Raw genomic sequence first — 19,319 nt, 5'->3', positions numbered from 1 at the left:
TAATGTCACTATAAGCTAAATTTAAAATGTGTCAAAAATATCTATTTCCAGGTAAGTCACCCAGCACACATTCCTCATATTACCTCTAGTTTCAGTCATAAAAAGTGATTCCAGCTCCAAAAAGAACCATCCTTGCTGCACACCCACCAACTCACGCATCTTCCTTTTTACTGTGAAAGGCTCCAGATCACATGGAAGTTGCAAGGTTAAGTACTAATATGAGTTTGTGACAGAGCTAATGTCTCTTTGGTCTTAAAAATTAAAGGTCTGTATTTCCTTTCTGAACATACTAGTGAAATGGAGATCTTTGGCTATGAGCTCCTCTTCAATTTCATCTATTGCCCAATGTTGATTTGGCAGCTTCAAAGCTTCCCACTATGTCTTAAAAGCTATCTTGATATCTGCATGCATGGCCATAGTGGCTCTAGTTATGTGCTTCTGCATCATTCATGATTGACCAGAAGCATTACCGTGGCCCAGAATCAGAGTAAACGCTCCGAAGTTCAAAGACAGTGGGGAAACATCAGGATGCCAAACTCACCCAGGATGCATCTAATGCGAGTAGTCTGATTCCTTCCTGTAGCATAGGGTTAAAAGGGTGCAACAGTGGAAAGGGGACATTGCTGATGACAACAACTGAAAATATCATTTTGATCAATTCCCAAATAACAATCATAGGGAAGAATTTGTTACATTGCCTTTCATCTTGTCTGTGAGGATAATGGGATGATTCAGAGGTGTAGGCATTGTTTTCCTGTTACTTTTTTAAATCCATCCTCTGGATTATGTAAGCAATATTCTATTTCTAGTTAGACGACAAAAAATAATTATACCTGTCATTTCGTTCTATTGTCCCCTCCAAATTACATTGAGGTTCCAACCCCAGGTATCTATGAATGGAATCTTATTTGGAAATATGGTTTTTGTAATTGCAATCAGGATAAGATGAAATTATTAGGGCCAGCCCTAATCCTATATGACTGATGGCATTTTAAGAAGGTGAAAATACCACTGAAGAGTGGGACAGGTGGAGAGAACCTGTGATGACAGAGGCAGGAACAGGAGTGATGTTGCTGCCAGCAAGGAACATCAAGAATTGATGGTCACTGCTAGAGGCGAGGAAGAAAAAAGAAGGAAGGATTCTGTCTAGTATCTCAATGTACAAGGCTCTACTAACTCCTTGATTTCAGACTTGGAGCATCCTGAACTGTGAGAGACTCAATTTTTGTTGTTTTAAGCCACTAGGTTTGTATACTTTATTACAGCAGCCCATTAAAACTAAGACAGTATCTTTGGTTTGTTACTTTCCTTCTCGGATTTGCTGCTTTGCTGTGGTTCACAGTACAGCTGTATTTTATGGTATGAGTAGCAGTAGCATATTCTGGTTCCATTTTCCTGGCCCTGGTGCAGGACCCAGAACTGGCCACCAGTAGGCGTTCGCTTCCCTCTGCCGCCGTGTCTGGAATGTGCAGCTCAAGGGTGTCACCATCTCACCACTTCTTAAATATGGTGGCATATGCATAGTAAAATTTCTTTTTTTTTTTTAATCTTAGAGAGAGAGAGTGGGGGAGAGGGGCAGAGGGAGGGAGAGAGCGAATCTTAATCAGGCTTCACACTCTCACGGAGCCTGACATGGACCTCCATCCAACAACCCTGGGATCATGACTTGAACTGACCAGGAGTCAGACACTCAACTCTCGGTACACTGGCATAGTAAAATTTCTGGAAAAAAATGCTTTTTTTTTCAGTGCTTATCTTTGAATGATAGAATTTTCAGGATTTCTAATGATTGTTCCATTCATTGCATTTTCCATTATTACTTAAAACAAAGCACTTGGGTTTAAAGTTGGAAAAAAATTAAGAAGAAAAAATCAATATCCCCAGTAATTCCCATAAAACAAAGTGAATCAGCATCAGATGTAGACTACACCTAAAGCAAGAGTGTTTGGTAATATCGGTGGTCACACCATTAATTATTGAATCTACCAGTTGACAATCCCAATGTGTTCCTTCACTGATACAACAGATACCTAAGGAAGAGCAAGCATGTCAGTCAAATAAATCTAGTATACCTCAGTCCTGCGACCTCTCCAATCTGCAGGATGTAGTGAAAGTCATGAGAGGAAAGTACTTTCACAATGTGTTTCTCTCAGCTCTCTCTAGAAAAAGACCCTTGAACTGAGAGCAGACTCATGAGTTTGACTTCTCAGTTGGACAAACAAGGAACACACAGGGGAGGGAAAGGGGAAGACTGCATGAGATCACCCAGTGCTCCACCAGCCCACAGCCTCCAGATGGGAGATGCTTCAACAGCAGCATTCATGGAGGAGTTTAATTGTAGGCTATTTCAGTCCAGCGCCCAGGGCAACCAATACACATGGATTAAAACACCTTTGAAGCACCATTCTTATGGAAATAAAATAGTAAGTGGAAAGGTAAATATACACATGCCCAGTACTTGTAATACAAATCAACTTAAGTCTAAAATTGGATGACTCCCTAAACCAACCTAGGGATTTGGGTATTGATTTGGACACAGGAAAACAAATTCCCTGCATTCACTGTCTTTTCTCACCAGGGTGGGCCAGATTAGGTTCTGGGTGTACAGGTCTATATGTGTAGCAGTGTGAATGAAAGCCAAAAATTATGCTTGGACAAAGGGAAGATGTTTCATGTTCAGTAGACACAGACACTGTTTTGGGCTAACTGGAGATTGAGAACTCTAAGACTGAGTACAGCTGATGATAAAGTGATTGAATATAGTATGTATTGATTCTTTATAGCATGTGAAGTGAGGAAATGGGTGTGTCCTTGTTAGAAGTTCTGAAAGAGAATACATATGGCAAGGAGCCAGGAATGACAGGTTGGGATGCAATTCTGCATTTGTTCTCCTTATGTTTCTTCCTTTACCCTTTTTCAATAGGTAGCCAGGTATCTATGAATAAAACATGAGATAAACAATTAAATTCTGATTTTGAAAAATATTTCATACTAATTATAGTGAAAGTGGAAGCTATAGTCAAACCAGATACAATAATAAACTCTACCACTCATTAATTTTCTTGAAATACTGTGTTTGTACATTTCCACATTGTATTAGTTTGCTAGGACTTTTATAAAAAATGCCACAGATTGGGTGGCTTAAACAACAGAAATTTATTTTCTCACAGTTTTGGAAGCTAGAAGTCTGAGTTCAAAGTGTCAGCAAGATTGGTTTCTTCTGCAGCTTATCTCCTGGGCTTGCAGATGGCCACCTATTCATTGTACCCTCACATGGTCATGCCTAGGTCTGCTTTTTTGTGTCCTATTCCTCCCTCAACAATACCAGGTAGTAAAAGATCTGTATGCTGAAAAACTATAGAAAATGTATGAAGGAAACTGAAGAAGACAAAAAGAAATGGAAAAACATCCCATGCTCATGGATTGGGAGAACACTATTGTCAAAATGTCAATACTACCCAAAGAAATCTACACACTCAATGCAATCCCAATCAAAATTGCACTGGCATTCTTCTCAAAGTTAGAACAAACAATCCTAAAATTTTTATGGAACCACAAAGTGCTTAAGTAGCCAAAGTAATATTGAAAAAGAAAACCAAAGTGGGAGGCATCATAATCCCAGACATTAGCCTCTACTACAAACCTGTAATAAACAATACAGTATGGGATTGGCACAAAAACAGACACATAGACCAATGGAATAGAATAGAGAACCCAGAATTGGACCCACAAATATATGGCCAACTAATTTTTAACAAAGCAGGAAAGAGTATCCAATGGAAAAAAGACAGTACCTTTTTACCAAATGGTGCTGGGAGAACTGGAGAGCAACATGCAGAAGAATGAAACTAGACCACATTCTTACACCATACACAAAAATAAACTCAAAATGGATGAAAGACCTAAATGTGAGACAGGAAACCATCAAAACCCTAGAGGAAAAAACAGACAGCAACCTCTTTGACCTCAACTGCAGCAATTTCTTGTTCGGCATGTGACCAAAGGCAAGGGAATTAAAAGCAAAAATGATCTATCAGGACCTCATGAAGATAAAAAGCTTCTGTACTGCAAAGGAAACCGAAGGAATGGGAAAAGATATTTGCAAATGACATATCGGATAAATGCTTAGTATCCAAAATCTATAAAGATCTTACCAAACTCAACACCTGAAAAACAAACAATCCAGTGAAGAAATGGGCAGAAGACATGAATAGACACTTTTCCAAAGAAGATATCCAGATGACCAAAAGACACATGAAAAGATGCTCAACATCACTCCTCATCAGGGAAATACAAATCAAAACCACACTCAGATATCACCTCACACCAGTCAGAGTGGCTAAAATTAACAACGCAGGAAACAAGAGATGCTGGCGAGGATGTGGAGAAACGGGAACTCTCTTGCACTGTTAGTGGGAATGCAAACTGGTGCAGCTGCTCTGGAAAACAGTGTGGAGGGTCCTCAAAAAATTAAAATAGAACTACCCTATGACCCAGCAATAGCACTACTGAGAATTTATCCAAAGGATTACAGGAGTGCTGATTCATAGTGGCACGTACACCCCAATGTTTATAGCAGCGCTTTTAACAATAGCCCAATTATGGAAACAGCCTAAATGTCCATCAATTGAAGAATGCATAAAGAAGATGTGGTTTATATATACAGTGGAATGCTACTTGGCAATGAGAAAGAATGAAACCCTGCTATTTGCAGCAACGTGCGTGGAACTGGAGGGTATTAGGCTAAGTGAAATAAGTCAGTCAGAGAAAGACAGATATCATATACTTTCAGTCATATGTGGAAGTTGAGAAACTTAACAGAACACCATGGGGGAAGGGAATATAAATTGTTGCAGCCACGATGAAACCACTATGAAAGTTCTTCAAAAAATTAAAAACACAACTCCCATGTGATCTAGACTTTTACATCTGGATATATCTGATGAAACCAAAACATTAGCATTAAAAAATATATCAAACCCAGGTTCACTGAAGCATTACTTACAATAGTTAAGATATGGAAATAATTTCACAGTCCATCAATGGATAAATGGATAGGGAAGATTTGATATATGCAATGGAATATATTTCAGCTATAAAAAAAGAATAAGGTCTTGCCATTTGTAACATCATGGATGGATATCAAGGGCAAAATGCTAAATGAAATAAGTCAGACAAAGAAAGATAAACAGCATATGACCTCACATGTGGAATTTAAAAGAAAAAAAAAGGAAGCTGAAAGAAGAACTCATGTATTTAGAGAACACATTGGTGGTTGCTTTAGGCAGTGGCCAAGAAGTGGGCAAAAATGGGAAAGAGGTCAAGAGGTACAAACTTCCTCTTATAAAATAAATAAGTCATGAGGATGTCATGTACAGCATGGTCCTATCGTTAATAGTGTATTGTGTATGTGAAAGTTGCTAAGAGAGTGCGTCTTGAAAGTTTTCATCACACACACAAAAATCTGTAGCTATGTAAAGTGATGGATGTATGATAGACTTATTGTGGTGATTTTTTCATAATACAAATATGAATGTCAAATAACTATGTTGCACACACAAACGAACAGTTTTAGGGGATGGAGTGTTTCCTCTTCTTCACCATAATCAGGTAACTCATCTACAAAAAAATGGTACTAAAGCTAACCCAGCATATAATATGTGTACATTTCCTTCCTTGTTGTACCAAATCCCAATGACGTCTATGAGTTGTTCACGTTTAAATCCTCTCTTTTGCTACAAAGAGACCGCAGGAGTGACCCCACACATATTTGCTGAGGTTTTACAATATTACATGTTGGATATGTTTTATTGGTTTGTTCACTTCTCCTCACAATAGCTGTGTAAGATAAATTTCAATTGCCCACTTTGCAGAAGACCCACTGCAGGGTCATACATATCTACACAGAGGCATCTTTTTCATTTTCTACAGTTTATCTTTTCCCAATTAAAAGACATTATTTTATTTTATTTTATTTTTATTTTTTTAATTTTTTTAATATATGAAATTTATTGTCAAATTTGTTTGCATACAACACCAAGTGCTCATCCCAAAAGATGCCCTCTACAATAACCATCACCTACTCTCCCCTCCCTCCCGCCCCCCATCAACCCTCAGTTTGTTCTCAGTTTTTAACAGTCTCTCATGTTTGGATCTCTCCCACTCTAACCTCTTTTTTTTTTCCTTCCCCTCTTCCATGGGCTTCTATTAAGTTTCTCAGGATCCACATAAGAGTGAAAACGTATGGTATCTGTCTTTCTCTGTATGGCTTATTTCACTTAGCATCACACTCTCCAGTTCCATCCACGTTGCTACAAAGGACCATATTTCGTTCTTTCTCATTGCCACGTAGTACTCTATTGTGCATATAAACCACAATTTCCTCATCCATTCCTCAGTTGATGGACATTTAGGCTCTTTCCATAATTTGGCTATTGTTGAGAGTGCTGCTATAAACATTGGGGTACAAGTGCCCCTATGCATCAGTACTCCTGTATCCCCTGGGTAAATTCCTAGCAGTGCTACTGCTGGGTCATAGGGTAGGTCTATTTTTAATTTTTTGAGGAACCTCCACACTGCTTTCCAGAGCGGCTGCACCAATTTGCATTCCTACCAACAGTGCAAGAGGGTTCCCATTTCTCCACATCCTCACCAGCATCTATAGTCTCCTGATTTGTTCATTTTGGGCACTCTGACTGGTGTGAGGTGATACCTGAGTGTGGTTTTGATTTGTATTTCCCTGATGAGGAGCGACGTTGAGCATCTTTTCATGTGCCTGCTGGCCATCGGGATGTCTTCTTTAGAGAAGTGTCTATTCATGTATTCTGCCCATTTCTTCACTGGATTATTTGTTTTTCAGGTGTGGAGTTTGGTGAGCTCTTTATGGATTTTGGATAAAAGCCTTTTGTCCAATATGTCATTTGCAAATATCTTTTCCCATTCCGTCGGTTGCCTTTTAGTTTTGTTGATTGTTTCCTTTGCTGTGCAGAAGCTTTTTATCTTCATGAGGTCCCAATAGTTCATTTTTGCTTTTAATTCTCTTGCCTTTGGGCATGTGTCAAGTAAGAAATTGCTGCAGATGAGGTCAGAGAGGTCTTTTCCTGCTTTCTCCTCTAGGGTTTTGATGGTTTCCTGTCTCACATTCAGGTCCTTTATCCATTTTCAGTTTATTTTTGTGAATGGTGTAAGAAAGTGGTCTAGTTTCATCCTTCTGCATGTTGCTGTCCAGTTCTCCCAGCACCATTTGTTAAAGAGACTGTCTTTTTTCCAGTGGATATTCTTTCCTGCTCTGTCAAAGATTACGTGGCCATACTTTTGTGGCTCTAGTTCTGGGGTTTCAATTCTGTTCCATTGGTCTATGTGTCTGTTTTTGTGCCAATACCATGCTGTCTTGATGATTACAGCTTTGTAGTCGAGGCTTAAGTCGGGGATTGTGATGCCTTCTGCTTTGGTCTTCTGCTTCAAAATTACTTTGGCTATTTGGGGCCTTTTGTGGTTCCATACGAATTTTAGGGTTGCTTGTTCTAGCTTCGAGAAGAATGCTGGTGCAATTTTTACTGGGATTGCATTGAATGTGTAGATAGCTTTAGGTAGTATTGACATTTTAACAATATTTATTCTTCCAACGCATGAGCACAGAATGTTTTTCCATTTCTTTGTTTCTTCTTCAATTTCCTTCATAAGCTTTCTATAGTTTTCAGCATACAGATCTTTTACATCTTTGGTTAGATTTATTCCTAGGTATTTTATGCTTCTTGGTGCAATTGTGAATGGGATCAGTTTCTTTATTTGTCTTTCTGTTGCTTCATTGTTAGTGTATAAGAATGCAACTGGTTTCTGTCAATTGATTATGTATCCTGCAACTTTGCTGAATTCATGTATCAGTTCTAGCAGACTTTTGGTGGAGTCTATCAGATTTTCCATGGATAATATCATGTCATTTGCAAAAGTGAAAGCTTGACTCCATCTTTGCCAATTTTGATGCCTTTGATTTCCTTTTGTTGTCTGATGGCTGATGCTAGAACTTCCAACACTATGTTAAACAACAGCTGTGAGTGGACATCCCTGTCGTGCTCCTGATCTCAGGGAGAAAGCTCTCAGTTTTTCCCCATTGAGGATGATACTAGCTGTTGGTTTTTCATAAATGGCTTTTATGATGTTTAAGTATGTTCCTTCTATCCCGACTTTCTCGAGGGTTTTTTTTTTTTATGAAATTTATTGACAAATTGGTTTCCATACAACACCCAGTGCTCATCCCAAAAGGTGCCCTCCTCAATACCCATCACCCACCCTCCCCTCCCTCCCACCCCCCATCAACCCTCAGTTTGTTCTCAGTTTTTAACAGTCTCTTATGCTTTGGCTCTCTCCCACTCTAACCTCTTTTTTTTTTTCCTTCCCCTCCCCCATGGGTTCCTGTTAAGTTTCTCAGGATCCACATAAGAGTGAAACCATATGGTATCTGTCTTTCTCTGTATGGCTTATTTCACTTAGCATTACACTCTCCAGTTCCATCCACGTTGCTACAAAGGGCCATATTTCATTTTTTCTCATTGCCACATAGTATTCCATTGTGTATATAAACCACAATTTCTTTATCCATTCATCAGTTGATGGACATTTAGGCTCTTTCCATAATTTGGCTATTGTTGAGAGTGCTGCTATGAACATTGGGGTACAAGTGCCCCTATGCATCAGTACTCCTGTATCCCTTGGATAAATTCCTAGCAGTGCTATTGCTGGGTCATAGGGTAGGTCTATTTTTAATTTTCTGAGGAACCTCCACACTGCTTTCCAGAGCGGCTGCACCAATTTGCATTCCCACCAACAGTGCAAGAGGGTTCCCGTTTCTCCACATCCTCTCCAGCATCTATAGTCTCCTGATTTGTTCATTTTGGCCACTCTGACTGGCGTGAGGTGATACCTGAGTGTGGTTTTGATTTGTATTTCCCTGATAAGGAGCGACGCTGAACATCTTTTCATGTGCCTGTTGGCCATCTGGATGTCTTCTTTAGAGAAGTGTCTATTCATGTTTTCTGCCCATTTCTTCACTGGGTTATTTGTTTTTCGGGTGTGGAGTTTGGTGAGCTCTTTATAGATTTTAGATACTAGCCCTTTGTCCGATATGTCATTTGCAAATATCTTTTCCCATTCCGTTGGTTGCCTTTTAGTTTTGTTGGTTGTTTCCTTTGCTGTACAGAAGCTTTTTATCTTCATAAGGTCCCAGTAATTCACTTTTGCTTTTAATTCCCTTGCCTTTGGGGATGTGTCGAGTAAGAGATTGCTACGGCTGAGGTCAGAGAGATCTTTTCCTGCTTTCTCCTCTAAGGTTCTGATGGTTTCCTGTCTCACATTTAGGTCCTTTATCCATTTTGAGTTTATTTTTGTGAATGGTGTGAGAAAGTGGTCTAGTTTCAACCTTCTGCATGTTGCTGTCCAGTTCTCCCAGCACCATTTGTTAAAGAGGCTGTCTTTTTTCCATTGGATGTTCTTTCCTGCTTTGTCAAAGATGAGTTGGCCATACGTTTGTGGGTCTAGTTCTGGGGTTTCTATTCTATTCCATTGGTCTGTGTGTCTGTTTTTGTGCCAATACCATGCTGTCTTGATGATGACAGCTTTGTAGTAGAGGCTAAAGTCTGGGATTGTGATGCCTCCTGCTTTGGTCTTCTTCTTCAAAATTCCTTTGGCTATTCGGGGCCTTTTGTGGTTCCATATGAATTTTAGGATTGCTTGTACTAATTTCGAGAAGAATGCTGGTGCAATTTTGATTGGGATTGCATTGAATGTGTAGATAGCTTTGGGTAGTATTGACATTTTGACAATATTTATTTTTCCAATCCATGAGCAGGGAATGTCTTTCCATTTCTTTAAGTCTTCTTCAATTACCTTCATAAGCTTTCTATAGTTTTCAGCATACAGATCCTTTACATGTTTGGTTAGATTTATTCCTAGGTATTTTATGCTTCTTGGTGCAATTGTGAATGGGATCAGTTTCTTTATTTGTCTTTCTGTTGCTTCATTGTTAGTGTATAAGAATGCAACTGATTTCTGGACATTGATTTTGTATCCTGCAACTTTGCTGAATTCATGTATCAGTTCTAGCAGACTTTTGGTGGAGTCTATCGGATTTTCCATGTATAATATCATGTCATCTGCAAAAAGCGAAAGCTTGACTTCATCTTTGCCAATTTGGATGCCTTTGATTTCCTTTTGTTGTCTGATTGCTGATGCTAGAACTTCCAGCACTATGTTAAACAACAGCGGTGAGAGTGGGCATCCCTGTCGTGTTCCTGATCTCAGGGAAAAAGCTCTCAGTTTTTCCCCGTTGAGGATGATGTTAGCTGTGGGCTTTTCATAAATGGCTTTTATGATCTTTAAGTATGTTCCTTCTATCCCGACTTTCTCAAGGGTTTTTATTAAGAAAGGGTGCTGGATTTTGTCAAAGGCCTTTTCTGCATCGATTGACAGGATCATATGGTTCTTCTCTTTTTTTTTGTTAATGTGATGTATCACGTTGATTGATTTGCGAATGTTGAACCAGCCCTGCATCCCAGGAATGAATCCCACTTGATCATGGTGAATAATTCTTTTTATATGCTGTTGAATTCGATTTGCTAGTATCATATTGAGAATTTTTGCATCCATATTCATCAGGGATATTGGGCTGTAGTTCTCTTTTTTTACTGGGTCTCTGTCTGGTTTAGGAATCAAAGTAATACTGGCTTCATAGAATGAGTCTGGAAGTTTTCCTTCCCTTTCTATTTCTTGGAATAGCTTGAGAAGGATAGGTATTATCTCTGCTTTAAATGTCTGGTAGAACTCCCCTGGGAAGCCATCTGGTCCTGGACTCTTATTTGTTGGGAGATTTTTGATAACCGATTCAATTTCTTCGCTGGTTATGGGTCTGTTCAAGCTTTCTATTTCCTCCTGATTGAGTTTTGGAAGAGTGTGGGTGTTCAGGAATTTGTCCATTTCTTCCAGGTTGTCCAATTTGTTGGCATATAATTTTTCATAGTATTCCCTGATAATTGTTTGTATCTCTGAGGGATTGGTTGTAATAATTCCATTTTCATTCATGATTTTATCTATTTGGGTCATCTCCCATTTCTTTTTGAGAAGCCTGGCTAGAGGTTTGTCAATTTTGTTTATTTTTTCAAAAAACCAACTCTTGGTTTCGTTGATCTGCTCTACAGTTTTTTTAGATTCTATATTGTTTATTTCTGCTCTGATCTTTATTATTTCTCTTCTTCTGCTGGGTTTAGGCTGCCTTTGCTGTTCTGCTTCTAGTTCCTTTAGGTGTGCTGTTAGATTTTGTATTTGGGATTTTTCTTGTTTCTTGAGATAGGCCTGGATTGCAATGTATTTTCCTCTCAGGACTGCCTTCGCTGCGTCCCAAAGTGTTTGGATTGTTGTATTTTCATTTTCGTTTGTTTCCATATATTTTTTGATTTCTTCTCTAATTGCCTGGTTGACCCACTCATTCGTTAGTAGGGTGTTCTTTAACCTCCACGCTTTTGGAGGTTTTCCAGACTTTTTCCTGTGGTTGATTTCAAGCTTCATAGCATTGTGGTCTGAAAGTATGCATGGTATAATTTCAATTCTTGTAAACTTATGAAGGGTTGTTTTGTGACCCAGTATATGATCTATCTTGGAGAATGTTCCATGTGCACTCGAGAAGAAAGTATATTCTGTTGCTTTGGGATGCAGAGTTCTAAATATATCTGTCAAGTCCATCTGATCCAATGTCTCATTCAGGGCCCTTGTTTCTTTATTGACTGTGTGTCTAGATGATCTATCCATTTCTGTAAGTGGGGTGTTAAAGTCCCCTGCAATTACCACATTCTTATCAATAAGGTTGCTTCTGTTTATGAGTAATTGTTTTATATACTTGGGGGCTCCGGTATTCGGCGCATAGACATTTATAATTGTTAGCTCTTCCTGATGGATACACCCTGTAACTATTATATAATGTCCTTCTTCATCTCTTGTTACAGCCTTTAATTTAAAGTCTAGTTTGTCTGATATAAGTATGGCTACTCCAGCTTTCTTTTGGCTTCCAGTAGCATGATAAATAGTTCTCCATCCCCTCACTCTGAATCTAAAGGTGTCCTCAGGTCTAAAATGAGTCTCTTGTAGACAGCAAATAGATGGGTCTTGTTTTTTTATCCATTCTGATACCCTATGTCTTTTGGTTGGCGCATTTAATCCGTTTACATTCAGTGTTATTATAGAAAGATACGGGTTTAGAGTCATTGTGATGTCTGTATGTTTTATGCTTGTAGTGATGTCTGTGGTACTTTGTCTCACAGGGTCCCCCTTAGGATCTCTTGTAGGGCTGGTTTAGTGGTGACAAATTCCTTCAGTTTTTGTTTGTTTGGGAAGACCTTTATCTCTCCTTCTATTCTAAATGACAGACTTGCTGGATAAAGGATTCTCGGCTGCATATTTTTGCTGTCTAGCACCCTGAAAATCTCGTGCCAATTCTTTCTGGCCTGCCAAGTTTCAAAAGAGAGATCAGTCACGAGTCTTATAGGTCTCCCTTTATATGTGAGGGCACGTTTACCCCTTGCTGCTTTCAGAATTTTTTCTTTATCCTTGTATTTTGCCAGTTTCACTATGATATGTCGTGCAGAAGATCAATTCAAGTTACGTCTGAAGGGAGTTCTCTGTGCCTCTTGGATTTCAATGCCTTTTTCCTTCCCCAGTTCAGGGAAGTTCTCAGCTATGATTTCTTCAAGTACCCCTTCAGCACCTTTCCCTCTCTCTTCCTCCTCTGGGATACCAATTATGCGTATATTATTTCTTTTTAGTGTATCACTTAGTTCTCTAATTTTCCCCTCATACTCCTGGATTTTTTTATCTCTCTTTTTCTCAGCTTCCTCTTTTTCCATAACTTTATCTTCTAGTTCACCTATTCTCTCCTCTGCCTCTTCCATCCGAGCTGTGGTGGTTTGCATTTTGTTTTGCATTTCATTTAAAGCGTTTTTCAGCTCCTCGTGACTGTTCCTTAGTCCCTTGATCACTGTAGCAAGAGATTCTCTGCTGTCCTGTGTACTGTTTTCCAGCCCAGCGATTAATTTTATGACTATTATTCTAAATTCACTTTCTGTTATATTATTTAAATCCTTTTTGATCAGCTCATTAGCTGTTGTTATTTCCTGGAGATTCTTCTGAGGGGAATTCTTCCGCTTGGTCATTTTGGATAGTCCCTGGTGTGGTGTGGACCTGCAGGGCACTTCCCCTGTGCTGTGGTGTATAACTGGAGTTGGTGGGCGGGGCCGCAGTCAGTCCTGATGTCTGCCCCCAGCCCACCGCTGGGGCCACAGTCAGACTGGTATGTGCCTTCTCTTCCCCTCTCCTAGGGGCGGGATTCACTGTGGGGTGGCGTGGCCCGTCTGGGCTACTTGCACACTGCCAGGCTTGTGATGCTGGGGATCTGGCGTATTAGCTGGGGTGGGAAGGCAAGGTGCACGGCGGGAGGGGGGGCAGGCTTAGCTCGCTTCTCCTTAGGTGATCCACTTCAGGAGGGGCCCTGTGGCAGCCCGAGGGAGTCAGATCCGCTGCCGGAGGTTTGGCTCCACAGAAGCACAGAGTTGGGTGTTTGCGCGGAGCCAGCAATTTCCCTGGCCGGAACCAGTTCCCTTTGGGATTTTGGCTGGGGGATGGGCGGGGGAGATGGCGCTGGCGAGCGCCTTTGTTCCCCGCCAAACTGAGCTCTGTCGTCCGGGGGCTCCGCAGCTCACCCTCCCTTTGTCCTCCAGCCTTCCCGCTTTCAGAGCACAGCTGTTAACTTATGACCTCCCAGACGCTGTCGCGCTTGCTGTTGGAACACAGTCCGTTAGGCCCCTCCGCTTTTGCAAGCCAGACTCGAGGGCTCTGCTTGGCCGGCGAGCCGCCCCTCCGCCCCGGCTCCCTCCCGCCAGTCCGTGGAGCGCGCACCGCCTCGCCGCCCTTCCTACCCTCTTCCGTGGGCCTCTCGTCTGCACTTGGGTCCGGTGACTCCATTCTGCTAATCCTCTGGCGGTTTTCTGGGTTATTTAGGCAGGTGTAGGTGGAATCTAAGTGATCAGCAGGACGCGCGGTGAGCCCAGCGTCCTCCTAAGCCGCCATCTTCCTGCGCCTCTTCCCGAGGGTTTTTATTAAGAAAGGTTGCTGAATTTTGTCAAATGCTTTTTCTGCATCGATTGACAGTATCATATGCTTCTTCTCTTTTCTTTTATTAATGTGATATATCACATTGATTGATTTGCGAATGTTGTACCAGCCCTGCATCCCAGGAATGAATCCCACTTGATCATGGTGAATAATTCTTTTTATATGCTGTTGAATTCGATTTGCTACTATCTCATTGAGAATTTTTGCATCCATATTCATCAGGGATATTGGGCTGTAGTTCTCTTTTTTTACTGGGTCTCTGTCTGGTTTAGGAATCAAAGTAATACTGGCTTCCTAGAATGAGTCTGGAAGTTTTCCTTCCCTTTCTATTTTTTGGAATAGCTTGAGAAAGATAGGTATTATCTCTGCTTTCAATGTCTGGCAGGACTCCCCTGGGAAGCCATCTGTTCCTGGACTCTTATTTGTTGGGACATTTTTGATAACTGATTCCATTTCTTTGCAGGTTATGGGTCTGTTCAAGCTTTCTATTTCCTCCTGATTGAGTTTCGGAAGTGTGTGGGTGTTTAGGAATTTGTCCATTTCTTCCAGGTTGTCCAGTTTGTTGGCATATAATTTTTCATAGTATTCCCCTGATAATTGCTTGTATCTCTGAAGGATTGGTTGTAATAATTGCTTTTTCATTCATGATTTTATCTACTCGGGTCATCTCCCTTTTCTTTTTGAGAAGCCTGGCTAGAGGTTTATCAATTTTGTTTATTATTTCAAAAAACCAACTCTTGGTTTCGTTGACCTGCTCTACAGGTTTTTTAGATTCTATATTGTTTATTTCTGCTCTGATCTTTATTATTTCCCTTCTTCTGCTGGATTTAGGCTGTCCTTGCTGTTCTGCTTCTATTTCCTTTAGGTGTGCTGTTAGATTTTGTATTTGGGATTTTTCTTGTTTCTTGAGACAGGCCTGGATTGCAATGTATTTTCCTCTCAGGACTGCCTTTGCTGCATCCCAAAGCATTTGGATTGTTGTATTGTCGTTTTCGTTTGTTTCCATATATTTTTAAATTTCTTCTCTAAGTTCCTGGTTGACCCATTCATCCTTTAGTAACGTGTTCTTTAACCTCCATGCTTTTGGAGGTTTTCCAGACTTTTTCCTGTGGTTGATTTCAAGCTTCATAGCATTGTGGTCTGAATGTATGCATGGTATGATCTCAATTCTTGTATACTTATGAAGGGCTGTTTTGTGACCCAGTATGTGATCTATCTTGGAGAATGTTCCATGTGCACTCGAGAAGAATGTATATTCGGTTGCTTTGGGGTGCAGAGTTCCAAATATATCTGTCAAGTCCATCTGATCCAATGTATCATTCAGGGCCCTCGTTTCTTTATTGACCGTGTGTCTAGATAATCTATCCATTTCTGTAAGCGGAGTATTAAAGTCCCCTGCAATTACCACATTCTTATCAGTAAGGTTGCTTATGTTTGCGAGTGATTATTTTATATATTTGGGGGCTCCTGTATTCGGCACATAGACATTTATACTTGTTAGCTCTTCCTGATGGATAGTCCCTGTAATTATTATATAATGCCCTTCTTCATTTCTTGGTACAGCTTTTGATTTAAAGTCCTGTTTGTCTGTTATACGTATGGCTACTCCAGCTTTCTTTTGACTTCCAGTAGCAGGATAGATTGTTCTCCATTCCCTCACTCTCAATCTGAAGGTGTCCTCAGGTCTAAAATGAGTCTCTTGTAGACACCAAATAGATGGGTCTTGTTTTTTTACCCATTCTGATACCCTATGTTTTTTGGTTGGCGCATTTAGTCCATTTACGTTCAGTGTTATTATAGAAAGATATGGGTTTAGAGTCATTGTGATGTCCATAGGTTTCATGCTTGTAGCGATGTCTCTGGTACTTTGTCTCACAGGATCCCCCTTAGGATCTCTTGTAGGGCTGGTTTAGTGGTGATGAATTCCTTCAGTTTTTGTTTGTTTGGGAAGACCCTTATCTCTCTTTCTATTCTGAATGACAGACTTGCTGGATAAAGGATTCTCAGCTGCATATTTTTTCATTCCTCACCTTGAAGATTTCCTGCCATTTCTTTCTGGCCTGCCAAGGTTCAGTAGAGAGATCGGTCACGAGTCTTATAGGTCTCCCTTTATATGTTAGAGCATGTTTATCCCTAGCTGCTTTTAGAATTTTCTCTTTATCCTTGTATTTTGCCAGTTTCACTATGATATGTCATTCAGAAGATCAATTCAAGTTATGTCTGAAGGCAGTTCTCTGTGCCTCTTGGATTTCAATGCCTTTTTCCTTCCCCAGATCTGGGAAGTTCTCAGCTATTATTTCTTCAAGTACACCTTCAGCACCTTTCCCTCTCTCTTCCTCCTCTGGGATATCAATTATGTCTAGATTATTTCTCTTTAGTGCATCACTTAGTTCTCTAATTTTCCCCTCATACTCCTGATTTTTTTATCTCTCTTTTTCTCAGCTTCCTCTTTTTCCATAATTTTATCTTCTAGTTCACCTATTCTCACCCCTGCCTCTTCAGTCTGAGCCGTGTTTTTTTCCAGTTTATTTTGCAGCTCGTTTATAGCATTTTAGCTCCTCCTGACTGTTCCTTAGTCCCTTGATCTCTGTAGCAATAGATTCTCTTCTGTCCTCTATACTGTTTTCAAGCCCAGCGTTTAATTTTATGACTATTATTCTAAATTCATTTTCTGTTATATTGTTTAAATCCTTTTTGATCAGTTCATTAGCTGTTATATTTCCTGGAGATTCTTTTGAGGGGAATTCTTCCATTTTGTCATTTTGCAGAGTCCCTGGAGTGGTGCAGAAGTGCAAGTCACTTCCCCTGTGCTGTCTTGAATAACTTGCGATGGTGGGATGGGCTGCAGTCAGACCTAATATCTGCCCCCAGCCCACTGCTGGGGCCACAGTCGGACTGGTGTGTACCTTCTCTTCCCCACTCCTAGGGGCGGGATTCACTGTGGGGTGGCATGGCCCATCTGGGCTACTTACACACTGCAAGTCTTGTCATGCTGGGAACTGGCGCCTTAGCTGGGGTGGATTTGTAAGGTGCACAGGGGTGGGAGGGGCAGGCTCAGCTCGTTTATCCTTAGGTGATCCACTTGGGGAGGGGCCCTGTGGCATGGGGAGGGAGTCACACTCACTGCTGAAGGGATGGATCCACAGAAGCACAGTGTTGGTTGTTTGCGCGGAGCAAGCAAGTTCCCTGGCAGGAACTGTTTCCTTTGGGATTTTGGCTGGGGGATGGGTGAGGGAGTTGGCACTGGCGAGTGCCTTTGTTTCCCACCAAGCTGAGCTCTGTTATCCAGGGCTCAATAACTCTCCCTCCCATTGTCCTCTAGTCTTCCCGCTCTCTGAGCAGAGCTGTTAAATTATAACCTTCCAGATGTTACGTCCTGCTTGCTGTCAGAACACACTCCATCCAGCCCCTCCGCTTTTGCAAGCCAGACTCGGGGTCTCTGCTTGGCCGGCGGGCTGCCCCTCCGCCCCGGCTCCCTCCCGCCAGTCCATGTAGCGCGCACCGCCTCTCTTCCCTTCCTACCCTCTTCCATGATCCTCTCATCTCTGCTTGGCTCCAGAGAATCCGCTCTGCTAGTCTTCTGGCAGTTTTCTGGGTTATTTAGGCAGGTGTAGGTGGAATTTAAGTGATCAGCAGGACGTGGTGAGCCCAGCATCCTCCTACATCACCATCTTCCCTCAGTCTCTCAGCTATGATTTCTTCAAGTACACCTTAAGCCCCTTGCCCTGTCTCTTCCTCCTCTGGAATACCAATTATGCATAGATTATTTCTCTTTAGTGTATCACGTAGTTCTCTAATTGTCCCCTCATTATCCTGGATTTTTTTATCTCTCTTGTTCTCAGCTTCCTCTTTTTCCATAATTTTACCTTCTAGTTCACCTATTCTCTTCTCTGCCTCTTCAATCCGAGCTGTGATCACCTCCATTTTATTTTGCAGCTCATTTATAGCATTTTTTAGCTCTTCCTGGCTGTTTCTTAGTCCCTTGATATCTGTGGCAATAGATTCTCTGCTGTCCTCTATACTTGTGACTATTATTTTAAATTCACTTTCTGTTGTATTGTTATATTGTTTCTGTTTATAATTGTTTACTAATTTTCTGTCTTTCATTTCTTTTTGTTGTTGATTACTGTGGCTAGGACTTCCAGTGCTAAGTTGAATAACAGTGATGAGAGTGAACATCCCTGTTGTGTTCCTGATTGTAAAGGAAAAGCTCTCAGTTTTTCCACAATGATAATGGTATCAACTATGAGTTTTTCATATATGGCCTTTATTATGTTCAGGTATGTTTTCTCTAAACCTACGTTTGTTGAGGTTTCTTTTTTTTTTTCATGAATGGATGTTGTATTTTGTCAAATGCCTTTTCTGCACCTCTTGAAATGATAATATGGGTCTTATCCTCTTCTAATTGATGTGATGTATCACATTGATTGATTTGCAAATATTGAACCACCCTGGCCACCCAGGTATAAATCCCACTTGATCGTGGTGAATGATTCTATTTAATGTAATGTTAGATTAGATTACCTCATATTTTGTTGGGGATTTTTGTATTTATGTACATCAGAGATATTGGCCAGTAGTTACCACTTCTTTTAGAGTCTTTATCTAGTTTTGGTATCAAAACTTTTGGACCATAGAATGAATTCTATTTTTTTGGAACAATTTTAGGAAAATATTTATTAATTCTGTTTTTTTTTGAGACTGGGAAGCCACATGTTTAAGCTTTATACATGCTTTGCTTCTATGTTTTTTTTTTTTACTTTTTAACTTTTTAGAATTTAAACCCAAGTTAGTTAACATATAGTGTAGTAATAATTTCAAGAATAGAATTTAGTAATTCATCACTTACATATAACACCCAGTGTTCATCCCAACCAGTTTCCTCTTTATTGCCCCTCACCCCATTAACCCTTCCCCCCATTCCAACACACTGCCAGCAAACCGGTTTTTTTCTCTCTATTTGAGTCTCTTATGGTTTGCCTCCTTCTCTGTTTTTATATTATTTTTGTTTCCCTTTCATTATGTCCATCTGTTCATTTCTTACATTCCACATATGAGTGAAATCATATATTTGTCTTTTTCTGCCTGATTTATTTCACTTAGCATAATACACTCTAGTTCCACCCATGTTGTTTCAAATAGCAAGATTTCATTCTTTTTGATCACCC

The 19,319-nt window shown here is 40.4% G+C and overlaps 1 pseudogene; it reads right to left on the bottom strand.

The window, feature by feature from the left end:
- Positions 1-252: 252 nt before the first annotated feature.
- LOC115506840 overlaps positions 253-19,319 on the bottom strand; it is a 49,391-nt pseudogene continuing 30,324 nt past the window's right edge.

The sequence above is a fragment of the Lynx canadensis genome, chromosome X, assembly GCF_007474595.2.
Source record: "Lynx canadensis isolate LIC74 chromosome X, mLynCan4.pri.v2, whole genome shotgun sequence".
In the NCBI taxonomy this organism is placed as follows: Eukaryota; Metazoa; Chordata; class Mammalia; order Carnivora; family Felidae; genus Lynx; species Lynx canadensis.
Note: the sequence above shows the minus strand (reverse complement) of the source record. Positions and strands in the feature narration are given on the sequence as shown.